Below are 12,505 nucleotides of genomic sequence, written 5' to 3'. Positions count from 1 at the left end.
TGACTGTGGTCACAACTTCAGGATTGGAGCAGCAGAGAAAGGAATGGAGGACTCAATCATCAAGACTCGGGGATATGGAAAAGTATTGCCAAGGATAATGCCAGCACTAACCCCTCAAGCTTGCCACAGTGCAGTATCGATACAACCACTCCAACCAGTGCATAAGACCAGAGCCTCGATCATCACCTTTTCACTGAAATTTTTATACTTGATGAAGCAATTTAACCAAAAAAGTTGTAGTACTTATACTTTCCTGAGGGAGCATGCCCCCAGAGTCCCAGACTCCCTTGCTTGTTCAGCAGAATAAACGGATTGAGCCTTACTACCACTTTCACCTTTATTCTTGGCCTGGATGTACAAATCGGCAACATAATACAGTAGCTGTAGATAACGCCCCTAGGCAGAGCTATAGGGGTGGGAATTTTTCCCTACTATCACACTATCACAGTAGTTCTTCTCGCAGTTCTTTGCCTGGCCATCATCAACTGCTGTCAAAACATTAGCGTCGTCCCCCAGACCCTTCCTCAAGCATGCTTATCACACAAAAATAACTTAGTTTAGCAGTGCACAAACAATTATTGACAGCATATGTACACTTACCGCATTTTTGAACCATGTATACCACCAGAATCCACCGGATTGACAACTAACACGTGATCTATTTAGGGGAAATCTCGTGGAAAGTCCCTAATTACCTTAAGCGGACACTCGTGATACGTGGTTTTAAATTGAATGGTTTAACAATGTAACTAGATGGTGAGGCGTACTTTAATCGGCTCGACTTTAATGAGAAACTCGAGCCCCTCGTGAGAAACTACATCGCTTGAGCAACGCTTGAAGAAGTAAGAGTCAAGAATACTGATCGAGGTACTCTATGATATATGCCCGTCTTGAACGCTAACGAAACGAAGAGTGAAGTTTGTGTAACGTGTCACATCGCCACCCACTGATTCACCGTGTTTGTGCGATAGGGTTTATGGACCTGTCCACCAGATGCTGAAAGGAAATTCATTCCACCACATGTTGAAAGGAAATTGATTCCAACTTGTGAAGTTATTGATATACTCATTGTTGGGGTCCACGGGGACATCGATGATCATTTACCAGTCAGCTGTAAGTAATGTCACAACAGAAGGAAAGGAACCATTTCCATACCCCGGCTATGGCATACTGATTTTCCTGGTCAATTTATGTACACTCGACCACAGATCGAAATGTAGAACTTTGGTTGCAGGTGGAAAATAAACACCTTTTACTCAGTTACAAGAGATTCACCCAGCTGGGATAAAATGTTGAAGTGAATGTCATTAGTACTAACTTGTTCATCAGGTATTGGACAATTCCAAGTGTCCAGATTATGCAGTTGTCCTCATGTTCGAGTTTACATGTTTAGGCAAGTTCCACAACGTCCTATAATCTATTACTATATCAGTGTGGAATAATGCTTATTATTATGTGACTTGATTTGTGAAAGGGTACCTTTTCACACACAAAATTTGACCCATTTTTTTGGACTTTAAAGCTTCATAATTTTTGATCATGGCATATAATTGCTTGAAATTTTCAATGAATGTAACTACAGTATTTGGCTACATTTTGATACTAAAAGCAAGTTAATCGGTACACTGTTAAAACAGAGGTGTTCAGTTACACCCTGACAAAGGTGTTTATGGAACACCTACACCTTTAAAAGTGTACATATACACCCAGGGGTGTTATATTATGCCTATAATGTTATTGGATTGTAATAGGTATAGTGAAGCACCTTTGGGGTGTATTAAAGGTGTTATTGTACACTCTATACTGATACATTTGAAATGAACTTCTTTTTATGTAGGAATGAGTCTAAACACCATGCAGTGATGCTATAGGATTATACGCTCATGCAGTGTTGCTGATTTAGTTGAGTGCAATAGTGAAGCCCAAACAATGTTACACTGAGTTCAACATGCAGACGAACAGATCAGCAATACTATGATTATGATTATGATTACTGAAAACACAGTTACAAACTGATATGTTCAGGTAAGGAAAACACATTACAAATCACATAGATGAGAGTCAGTTATAATTTATCTAAAAATACTTGTAGAGATTGGGATTCTATTGTGTCAGTTGGTAAATTGTTCCAATCGCGGATAGATTTGGGGTAATAGCTGAATTTATAATGATCTGTTCTAGCAAACGGAATCTCAAAATATATCCACACTCAATCCATCAACGTACTGTAGCTTGCTAGATTGCACATGTCAATAACTGCTTTTACAAGTACTAATAGTGTTTGTACATTCTGTATATTTGATTTTAGTATGCATTAATAATAATTCAATTCCGTACAATTATAGACATCTAAAATATAAATTGTACACTGTGCAAAAGGCAGAGGTCACAGGTATGAGCATGAATGTACGTGCAGTTGATAAAGTAAATAATTCTGTGTGCCATACTAATTTGTCAGCCATAGGATTGCAATCCATTATATAAGCATGGTAATGTCAGTGTTGATACAAGGCTACACATTAAATGCTACTTCCTAATCCAATCACTCCAGTCGTCAGCTGGTCATGTAATAATATCATTAAGAGACTCCATATCATGTTAAAAATGGAAGGCAATTTTCCTTTGTGATGCCAGTGGGTAGCCTTGTGGTCATCATCATACACTGTGACGTGATTCAAAATGCCAGTTTGTGAGTCCGATTTATACATCAAGCTTAGCTATCAAGATTTTTCATACACTTGATCCGACCTTTAAAATTGCAAGAACTAATGATAATAATAATAATAATAATAATAATAATAATAATTAACTTTACAGTGTACATATACCTACATACATACAAGTTGCAGATGTTGGTATGATAGAATTGGGACTGACATCCTGTGTCAGTGGCCAGAAGCTAAATTGTAGAGTGATTAGCTACAAAGTTTACTTACTAGTCTAAGATTACTTAAAAGAGGGGGGAATTAACAGTTAAAGGGAGTTGAAGTTAGGTTGGTGAGGGATCTTTGAACACTTTGAGCATGGACATAGAAATGAAAAAGAGCAGGTGTTGTAGGAGGTGAAATTGGCAGTGAAATAATTCCACAGATAATCTAAAAGTTTGGTCTTTATCTTGAGTGGGTTGTCCTGGTAGTTGATAACGGGTAGGGATGCGGCGATTATGCCAGCATAATTTCGGGCATAATAGGTATGTGTGGAAATAAGGAATTATGCTAGCATTTTAAGGTGATTATATAGCTTTAACAGCAGGAAAATCTGCAGATTGCACAATTCCGTTAAAAAAAGATCGAGATACTCTAATAGAGCAGTCACAAACTCTAATAGAACAGTCACTAACTATTATTTACTCTAATAAAGCAGTCACATTAAAATGAAATACTCTAATACAGCAATCAGCTAAAGAATTCAAGACTATTTGAAGCTTAAATATCAACGAAAATGGTATGATACAGCAATAAACTGGCATTATCAACCAATTACGGTGACATAATTTTGGGAATAATGGGCAATTCTCAAAAGAATAATAGGTGATTTTTTTAGCACTGCTCAAAAGCATAATGCTCAATTTTTGGAGCATAATAGCCTCATGCCTAATAACGGGAAGGGAATTCCAGATGCGAGGAAGCCGGTTAAAATAAAAGTTACTGGTGGAATTGTCAGATGATCTTGTTTGGAGTAGCTTGTTTCCAGAAGCTAGACGTGTGTGACCAGTTGCAAATTTAATGAAATTATTGATGTCAAATCCATTGTGGGGGTTGTGGAGATTTTTAAGAAAGAACATCACATCATTTACATCAAGAATGTACATCAGGGGTAGCATATGGAGATTTATAAGACGAGACTTGTAGTCAGTAGAGTAATCATTTAGAATGTATTTAGTTGCACACCTCTGAACACGTTCGAGTTGCTGAATGTGCTTAATTAGGTGGGGTTTCCAGATGACCGAGCAGTAGAAAAACTGGGATCTAACAAGAGAGGTATATAGTCGAGATTTGGCTTGGACATAATTTTGTAGGGAGAAAGATCTTCTTAGAAGTCCAAGTACCTGATAGGATTTGGAGATAATGTTGTTATAGTGAGCATCCCATGACAGGTCGCTTGATAACATAATTCCTAGATTTTTGTATGTATCAACACAAGAAATCTGGGAGTTGCCGATATTGTAAGATGTTGGAGATTTCCTTTTAAAAGATAGCAGAAAGATTTTTGATAGACCGAATAGAAGATTCCAGTGGGTACTCCAAAAGTTTAAATTATTTAAGTCTTCTTGAAGTTTAAGTGAATCTAGTGGTGAGGAGATAGTTTTGATGCATTTGGTGTCGTCTGCAAATAGAAACAATAGACAAAATTTAATGATGTCCGGAATATCATTAACATATATGAGAAATAGAAGTGGGCCAAGTATACTTCCCTGTGGGATTCCGGATAGAACTGGGAGAAGGTGAGACAAAGAGTTGTTAATCTTCACATACTGATAACGATTAAGTAGATATGATTCAAACCATGACCGAAGCTTGCCAGAAATTCCAAGTGATCGAAGTTTGAATAACAGTTCCTTGTGGGGGACACTGTCAAAAGCCTTTTTGAAGTCAAGATAGACTACATCAGTTTGGTCATTAGTACTATGTATGGTGTTCAACATGAGAAGCAACTGTTGCACTGTGGATCGATTTTTTAAGAAGCCAAACTGCTGAGGTGAGAGAAAACGTGAAATGTAAGAAATGGTTTTGTTGTAAACTAGTTGTTCTAATACCTTAGATGTTATATAGAGTAGAGAAATTGGACGATAGTGAGTAACTTGAGTCTTGTCACCAGATTTATGTACAGGAACAATCGTGTGTATGCGCCATTCATAAGGTATGGAGCAACATTTTAAACTGATTGTAAACAAATGGTGCAATGGCTTAGCAAGAATGTTAGCATATTGTTTGAGAATCCTTGGGCCAATACCATCAATACCAGTGGCCTTGTCAGTATGGAGTGAGACGAGTGCTTCGTATACTTCCTGTTCAGATATTTGGATTGATACTAAATGACATCTGACAGATGGGTCAATTTTGTCAGGGTAGGGTGGGAGTACGAAGTCTGAGGTGGTAAACACAGAGAAGAAATATTCATTAAAAAGAGAGGCTTTATCAGCACTGTCAGTGGCAGGAGCACCGTTGTAAAGGACAGAGGATGGTAAAGAGCTGGATTTTTTGACACGTCTTATATATTTGTAGACCATGGAGTTATTATTTGGTGCAAAGTTAATTATTAACTTTCTTTCAAACTCTGACCTGGTTTTATGGATTTCATCAGACAGTGACTGTTCAGCAGTGTGTAAACGATTCCTGATACTGGAGGAGGGAGATCTGCAAAGTCTTTGTTTAAGAGACCTGATACAGTTAATCTGATGTCTGATTGCTGGAGTGAAATATTTGGGCTGATGAGTACAATTGAGCTTGATCTTTGGAATAAATTTTGCCATGGCATCGCATAAGGAGGATTTTATATATAACCAGATAAATTCAACATTGTTAGACTGGAAACAACCAGAAAAATCAGTATTGCACAGAAAGTTAGTCAGGCCATCGTAGTCTCCCTTATTGTAGTCAAAAATGTAGATTGGATGGATGTCAACGCATGTTCACTAATGAAAGTTGATTGTGACAAGGCCAATAGACAATTCAAGTGGATACTGAGCTACGCTCCCTGCAGTCCTAGGCCCGTGTGTTGGCATTTATATACACGCATACCTTCCAGAACGTCAAAATATACCAAGAAATAGGTGATGACTTGACGATCCAATTGTATTCCATTGAATGCCCAGCTTTTTAACTGCAGTGCGCACTATATAGCGTGTACCAGGTGCGAGACCAGGTGCACAATATCAGTAATATGGCCACCGAAAGAAGCAGTTGAGACGATAACGTGCGAGCAGCTTTCGATAGTAAAGAAATGTACCAAAATTTAACAGCATTGACGGCGGGACTGTGGAAGACGATTTGTACCCAGCTGCAGCGGCTGTCAGTGCTTGGGCGCCTAGAGTGGGAAAAGGTGAGTAACGGCCTGGCAACTCTGACGTGAATAATACATCATCTATAGTTGTGAAGAAAGAACTGGCGATGACTAGAAGTGTTCACTTCTGAACAGCGTAATGAGGCTGGTATCTTCAGTAGAACTTTATACATTCTCGTGACAATATTAGAGGCCATTTCTACTGGTTTGACAACTGGCAGGGCAGACAGGAGATAGCTCAGATGCCAAGAACATGCATCATTGCACATCCAAAGTCAGAGGCTTACAATGTGGTGTGCCAGAAGCTGGTTAAAAAGCGGAACCCTGCTAGGTTCTGGATGACAATGGACAGTGGACTTGTGTCAGTATGTTGTTAAGTGTAAAACCTTGATATACTGGTTTATTTTAGAAATTAAGAATTCAGAGGAGGGTGTAGCAAACAAATTGATCAAAGTATCAGTAGTGAACCAACTAAAAAACTTGAGAATGGATTGGAAATTTCTGATGGCTGAGTATGATGACACTATTCAGTCCATGAAGGGTGACTATTAAAAGAGGGTGGCAAAGAAACTGTACAATTTGAAGATAAGTGGATTTAACCCTACTGAATGCCTGGCTTTAATAGTGAATGAATGTCCACTTTTGTCAGAGGTCGTTGATCAAAATTCCCCTCTTTGCACTCAAGTACTTGGGTAAGTATACCATAATAGTTTGTTATAGTTTGAAAATTATGTTTTCTTTTGGTATATAGATACAAAACAAGTTTAAAGCAACTGTTCCAATTGACGACAATATAAAGGACTTCATTTTTATCAACTGGCCTATGTGGAGAACGAAATTGCTGTCAACATTTTAGTGTAAGATCAGGCCATAATTTAAGAAGCTATTGGGACTTCTTGGTGAATGTAGCTAATGATTTTTGTCCACCCAGATGGTAAGTAACAATTAAGAATACTGAATGTATGTAACAAGGTCTTATTTTTCTCAGGTGTTACTGATTGTGTACTTGGAAGCTGATTTGTCATCTGTTACATCCAAGATGGTTTGCAAGGATAGTGTTTACTTAAGAATTTTGAGGTATGTTTACCTGTAGTGTACATTCACAAAGTTATGTTTGGTTGACATATAAAACCTCTAATAGTTTCACTGCATGAAGCATTAATTACGTATTAGCATATAAATTCACAACTCTAGATAGGCTGTAGTGCTTCTTGGCATCCAAAATCAATAATAGTCCAGTACTACTTACTGTACGGTGGGAGAAAATTTTGGCTAATTTGGCAAAATGATTTTGATTCGCCAAAAATGCAATACGACACAACTATTCGCCAATATATTATCCACCAAATTCCTTCTCGAGTAAAATCACCAAAATTTTGTATTGTGTGGTATATGGCCAAGACTATAGTTCCTTGAAATATGTACCTATTGTCATGCTTGTTATATGTTATATGTGACTGGATTTTGGAAAAATGATCCAAATCGCACATTAGAAGTTTCGAGATAAACGGTTTTAAAGAATTGAAGGCAGCATAACTCTCCAAGGATAGCAAGCACGCGTATGAAATTTACACAAAAGATGCATCAATCTGTTACCTTTCAAGCCACTTCCAGTACTTGTAACTGCTTGTACAGTTTCCCGCCAAATAAGATAGAAAATCTGAGCAGTTGGATGAGCGAAGTAGTATCATGAGTGCTCACAAAAGGGTGGAGGCTGGGGGGTGGCGGGGAGGGCAAAAGATGGGCCTCAAAATGGAGGCAGACCACGATTGGAATCCAGACACGAGATTACAGGGCCGTGCTGGCTCCTTAGTGGCTGATATGTAGCAAAATCTACAGAGAACACATCTGGCCAACATTATAAGGCTGTCCACCAGTAAACCACCGATTCTTGCCAAGCCAGGTCCTTCACAAGGCCTGAAACCGCCATTTGGGCACTACACACCACCCAGAAAAGACGTCTATTAAAACCAGCCTCGTGTAGTTTGAGTAGTGCTGAGGGTCATAACTTGTAGTACGATAGTGTAGCTGTCCACTGGTGGTGTTAGTTTGATTTTGCCTGATGTGCGATTTGGTTCGGTTCTGTAAAATCTGGTCACATATATTTTTATTCTTTCATTTGCAGTGACGTGATGTCGATGTAGACTCTGTGCAGTTTTGAATTGTCAGTCAGAACCATTTCTGGTTATTACCAGACGCGATCCTGAAGATGAGGCTAGCTGAGTCTTCCGTCGCTAGTTCCATTCCAGCACTAAGTGTTTAATCTCAAAGATGAGTGGCTGTTGCAACTGGAGACTGTTATTCCAATCTGGAGAAAATGTGTATAGAACAGTAAACTCTTATGAAATTAAGTTTATACATTATGTATATCAGTTTTCAATGCTTGTACTTTTAATATCACCCTAATAAAATTGTAAGACTACTGAACACTGCTAAAGACGTTATTGAAACACATAGGGGTGTTCTGTATACCACCTTAAAGTTTATTGGAACACCATTGGTGAGTGTTACTGAAACTCCTTTAAGGGTTTACTGGGACACCCTAAGGGGGAGCCTGACAACAATTGTAGATAAAACACCCCCAAGGGGAGTTTAATAAAGAACCTTTTTTAACAGTGTATGAGGAGTTAAATGTTAAATCATTTAGTTTGCTGGTATGTCAAATGTGTGGAAAAGGTACCTTTTCGCAAATCCGATCACATATAATATTTTTCATATTCCAGGCTTTAGGTGTATTGTATTTAACATATGCTTGTTGGTTTTTGCAGGCCATCTGGTCATACTGGTTTATCCACTAGCAGTTGAATGTGATCATGGTACATATGTAAGTTGAGACCATGCAAGAACAAAGATACAGGTGTCATGAATTTCAGGTCAGTTAACATTCAGAGGAATTGTATTATTGCAATTGTTCTTTTTGTAGTTATCAATTATCAGTGACCAGTTTGTGATAGCGTACTTTTGTTTGACCAATGACCTAATGGGTTTTCATGCTTACCCAACAGTTATGTTACTCACTTAAACTGCATATGGGATATATATATATTTTTAGTTCATTTTGATTATCCATCCTTTATTGGTACAGCCTGGCATATTGATTTTTTACACATTCTCTTTTTAATTCAGTGCCTGCTGGATTGTTTCGTCAGATATCAAAACAGATGTCTTTAGTGTTACGACCGATGTTCCAGGTCAGTTTGCATGCGTGTTTAATTTAAGGTTGACTTCAGTGCCTGCTTATTCTTTTACAGGTCTCGGTATTGAGTGTCATGAATTTCAGACGTGCAGAAAAATTGTATTATTGCAATTGTTATTTTTGCAGTTATCAATTATCACTGTATACTAGTGATGTGAATTTGCAGGTCAGTCTACTCAGATGTATCAGGCATAGTGTTGATGGGTTCGAACAAGTATCCAGTGTAGACTGTAGTGGCATCAAGGGTGTTAATTTCCAGGTCAGTTACATGTTGTGATGTTAGTGATTTTTTCCTAGTACCCAGATATTAAGTGTATTGTATTTAATGCCCACCTGTTATGTTTTTAAATTATGGTATATCAGTGTAGACAGTGCAACAGTAAGCCTTCTGTGTTGTAGTAACTATTTGTTTCATAATATTATGCTGTTGTCCTGGAATGGCACAATTTTTGGGCAACCAGTGTGAAGTCCAGTGGTACAAACATTGTATTATGACCATTATGACTACTGTTGCTATAGCTGCATGCTACTGCTACTATACTTGAAGATCTGACAGCATCTCACTGGAAGAATTCTAAAATTTCCTGGGATCAGGAAACATGCAGTACAGGGCAGAATTTCCTATAGAATTTCCTGAAAAACCAGGAAAGTCTATAGGAAATTCTGCCCTGTACTGCATATTTCCTGATCCAGGAAATTTTAGTATTCTTCCAGTGTCTATTGCAGCTGCAGCCTAGCTTTGAGCTAAAGCACGTAGACTTTGACATACTTATAACACAGCCAATAAGATGAACAGATTTTAGACTATGTTTGAGAGCTTTTCACTTGAGAAGCTTTTGACCACTTGAGAAATTCTATTTTATAGAGATATTTCAGTACTTGAGAATTTTTACTTAAAAGTTATGTGACTACCTGAGAGACTTTCACCTGAGAGCTTTAGACTACTAGAAAGATTTTATATCTGAGAGATCTCATATTTTGTTTTACAGATTTTCCAGTCAGTTATGTACTTCCAAAGTCACTTTACTGTACAGGTATGAATCCATTGCAAGACATCTGCATGGACAAGAAAATATTATGTGCAGAGCATGCAGGACACTGCTTGAAGTATCTTAGTTTACTACAGTGGTATATCCCCAGTATATGGAACAGTTAATTGTTTGTTATTTTAGTAAACCCGCATTCACTGATGTTTTACTGAGAGTTTAAAACATAGTAAAATAATTATGTTCCATATACTTAAGTTTACTAACACTTTACTATCAGTATAACTACAGTAAGGCATCTTAACAAATTAGTAAACTAAGAACCTTCAAGCATTGGGAGATGAAAGTTTAAGCCATCCATACTGGTATGTCAGCATAATGTGAGTGTTGGGTTTTGCTACGTTGTTCTTGTTTTCTCTTCACAGGTGAAATGTGACAAATGGACACACATGCTATTTGGAAATGGCTGAAGCCAAATTCTATATACTATTTATAGAATTCCATCAAACTATTTGCAGAAAACATTAGACAGTATAGTAGCAAACTTAATTTTTTTTATTATTGTATGTGTGTTAGTTCTCCACTTCCAATCCATCCTCATACATATTTGTCTTCACTTCAGTACTAGTAGCAACAAGTAATAGCAAGTATAGTATAGTTGTACTAGCAAGTGTTAGCTATAGTAGCACCAAGCATAGTATAGCTAGCAGCGATTAGTAGCTGGCAGTATAGTGGCAAGTAGTATAGCTGTAGTGGTATAGTAGAAGCAGTAGCAGCAACAAGCAGTAGTCTAAGTAGAGCAGCAAAAGGAGCTCAGATCCTGCTAACTGTAGCTGGTGCAGCTAGTTGACAAGTAGTATAGCAGCAGGAAAAGGGGCAGCAGTGGCTAGTAGCATGCAGTAGTAGAAGCAGCAAAGCAAAAACGGTACGTATACGTACACAGGGACGGAGGAAGTAGTTGATATGAGGGGGGCTGGGCTGACCCAGACTTAGTCTCTGGTTTAGTATGGTGATACCAAAAAAAAGGTCACAACCAGCTGACAATAGCTGCCCACCTCACCAGCTACGCATTCATAGCTGATAAACTACATAATAAACCCTTACATGGCTCGCTACACACTGTTCTAATACTGTGACTACTTTATTAGAGTATCTCGATCTTTATCGCGGTTTTCAGCCCCACTCCAAGAAGAATAACTTCGGCGTGGTACCATTCTGAGGTCCCCTAGCCCCCCTTTCCGCCGCCTATGTACGTATACATGCACTTCGAAACTGAACGTCAGGGAAACACGAATCCCAAGGGATATGTGTGCGGGGAACGCTTTACCTGGGGAACATAATACCCGGGGAAACATATATCACTGTGACTTGAAGATTGCTAGCCAGTTAGTGATACGTGTGCGGGGAAACACGGATCCCAAGTGATATGTGTGCGGGGAACACAAAACTCGGGGAAACACATATCACTGTGACAGCGGTTTACTCTGTAGGCATGACAACAAATTGATCTTGTTTTACGCGAATAATCGGTCATAAATCCCGAACCATTGATCGGATTTGTACCAAATTTGATACTATGATTCGACTGTGTGTCAAATTTCTTGGTGATCGGAGTATGCGCTTGCATTTCATAGTAATTTTTAATTTTTGCAAGTGTGCGAAATGACGAAGAAAAAATGTTGAAGTAAAAACGAAATTTTGGTAGCTCGTATCTCAGAAATGGCCGGAGCGATTTCCTGCAAGCTTCAAATGTAGACTCCTCTAGATGGCAGGCAGCACTGTAGCAGATTTTATTCCAATCGGATAAGGTATCACCGAGTTACAAAGGTGTAAATATGGCATTTTCTTTCTTCCTGTCAATATACCAACGGTGTGGCGCGCCTTCTTCTTTGGCCGCACGATACACTATCTTGTGTCTTGATCCAATCTATTTATGTTAACAAGTTCATTTGGAAACTTTATATCAATACCTAGATTTAACCACACTATATTAAGTTCATACCAGAGCAACAATGTTGTTGTTGTGTTCCACTGGGTACTTGACTTATTGCATGTGATCACATAGCTGCACAAATCAAAAGCCATACTATTGCCGACCACAGCATGCTATACACTGCCTATAGCCTGATATGTCAAAGCTGTATCGTACAAGTACATTCAATCGTAACTTATACCCTCCTTCTATAATTTGACATACACTGAAAGACTCCAAGAACTTAATTTACCCAGCTTACTTTACCGTCGAACCAGAATGGATCTGATTATGACTTACAAAATCCTGAACAATTTATTATCTGTGGACAAAGACTATTTTTTACTG

At 38.3% G+C, this 12,505-nt stretch overlaps 2 long non-coding RNA genes across 2 annotated transcripts; both read left to right on the top strand.

Annotated features, from left to right (window-relative positions):
- The first annotated feature begins 628 nt into the window (after positions 1–628).
- On the top strand, positions 629–1,386 carry LOC136246887 (uncharacterized). Its single transcript, XR_010696894.1, has 3 exons — positions 629–867; positions 972–1,182; positions 1,235–1,386. It is a non-coding gene; the product is annotated as an uncharacterized lncRNA (long non-coding RNA).
- Positions 1,387–5,759: 4,373 nt separating this feature from the next.
- LOC136246886 (uncharacterized) lies at positions 5,760–8,423 on the top strand. Its single transcript, XR_010696893.1, has 4 exons — positions 5,760–6,695; positions 6,755–6,937; positions 6,992–7,080; positions 8,129–8,423. It is a non-coding gene; the product is annotated as an uncharacterized lncRNA (long non-coding RNA).
- Positions 8,424–12,505: the final 4,082 nt, after the last annotated feature.

This window comes from Dysidea avara, chromosome 2, assembly GCF_963678975.1.
Source record: "Dysidea avara chromosome 2, odDysAvar1.4, whole genome shotgun sequence".
NCBI lineage: Eukaryota > Metazoa > Porifera > Demospongiae > Dictyoceratida > Dysideidae > Dysidea > Dysidea avara.
The sequence above is the reverse complement of the archived record's forward strand: the minus strand, read 5'-3'. Positions and strand labels throughout refer to the sequence as shown.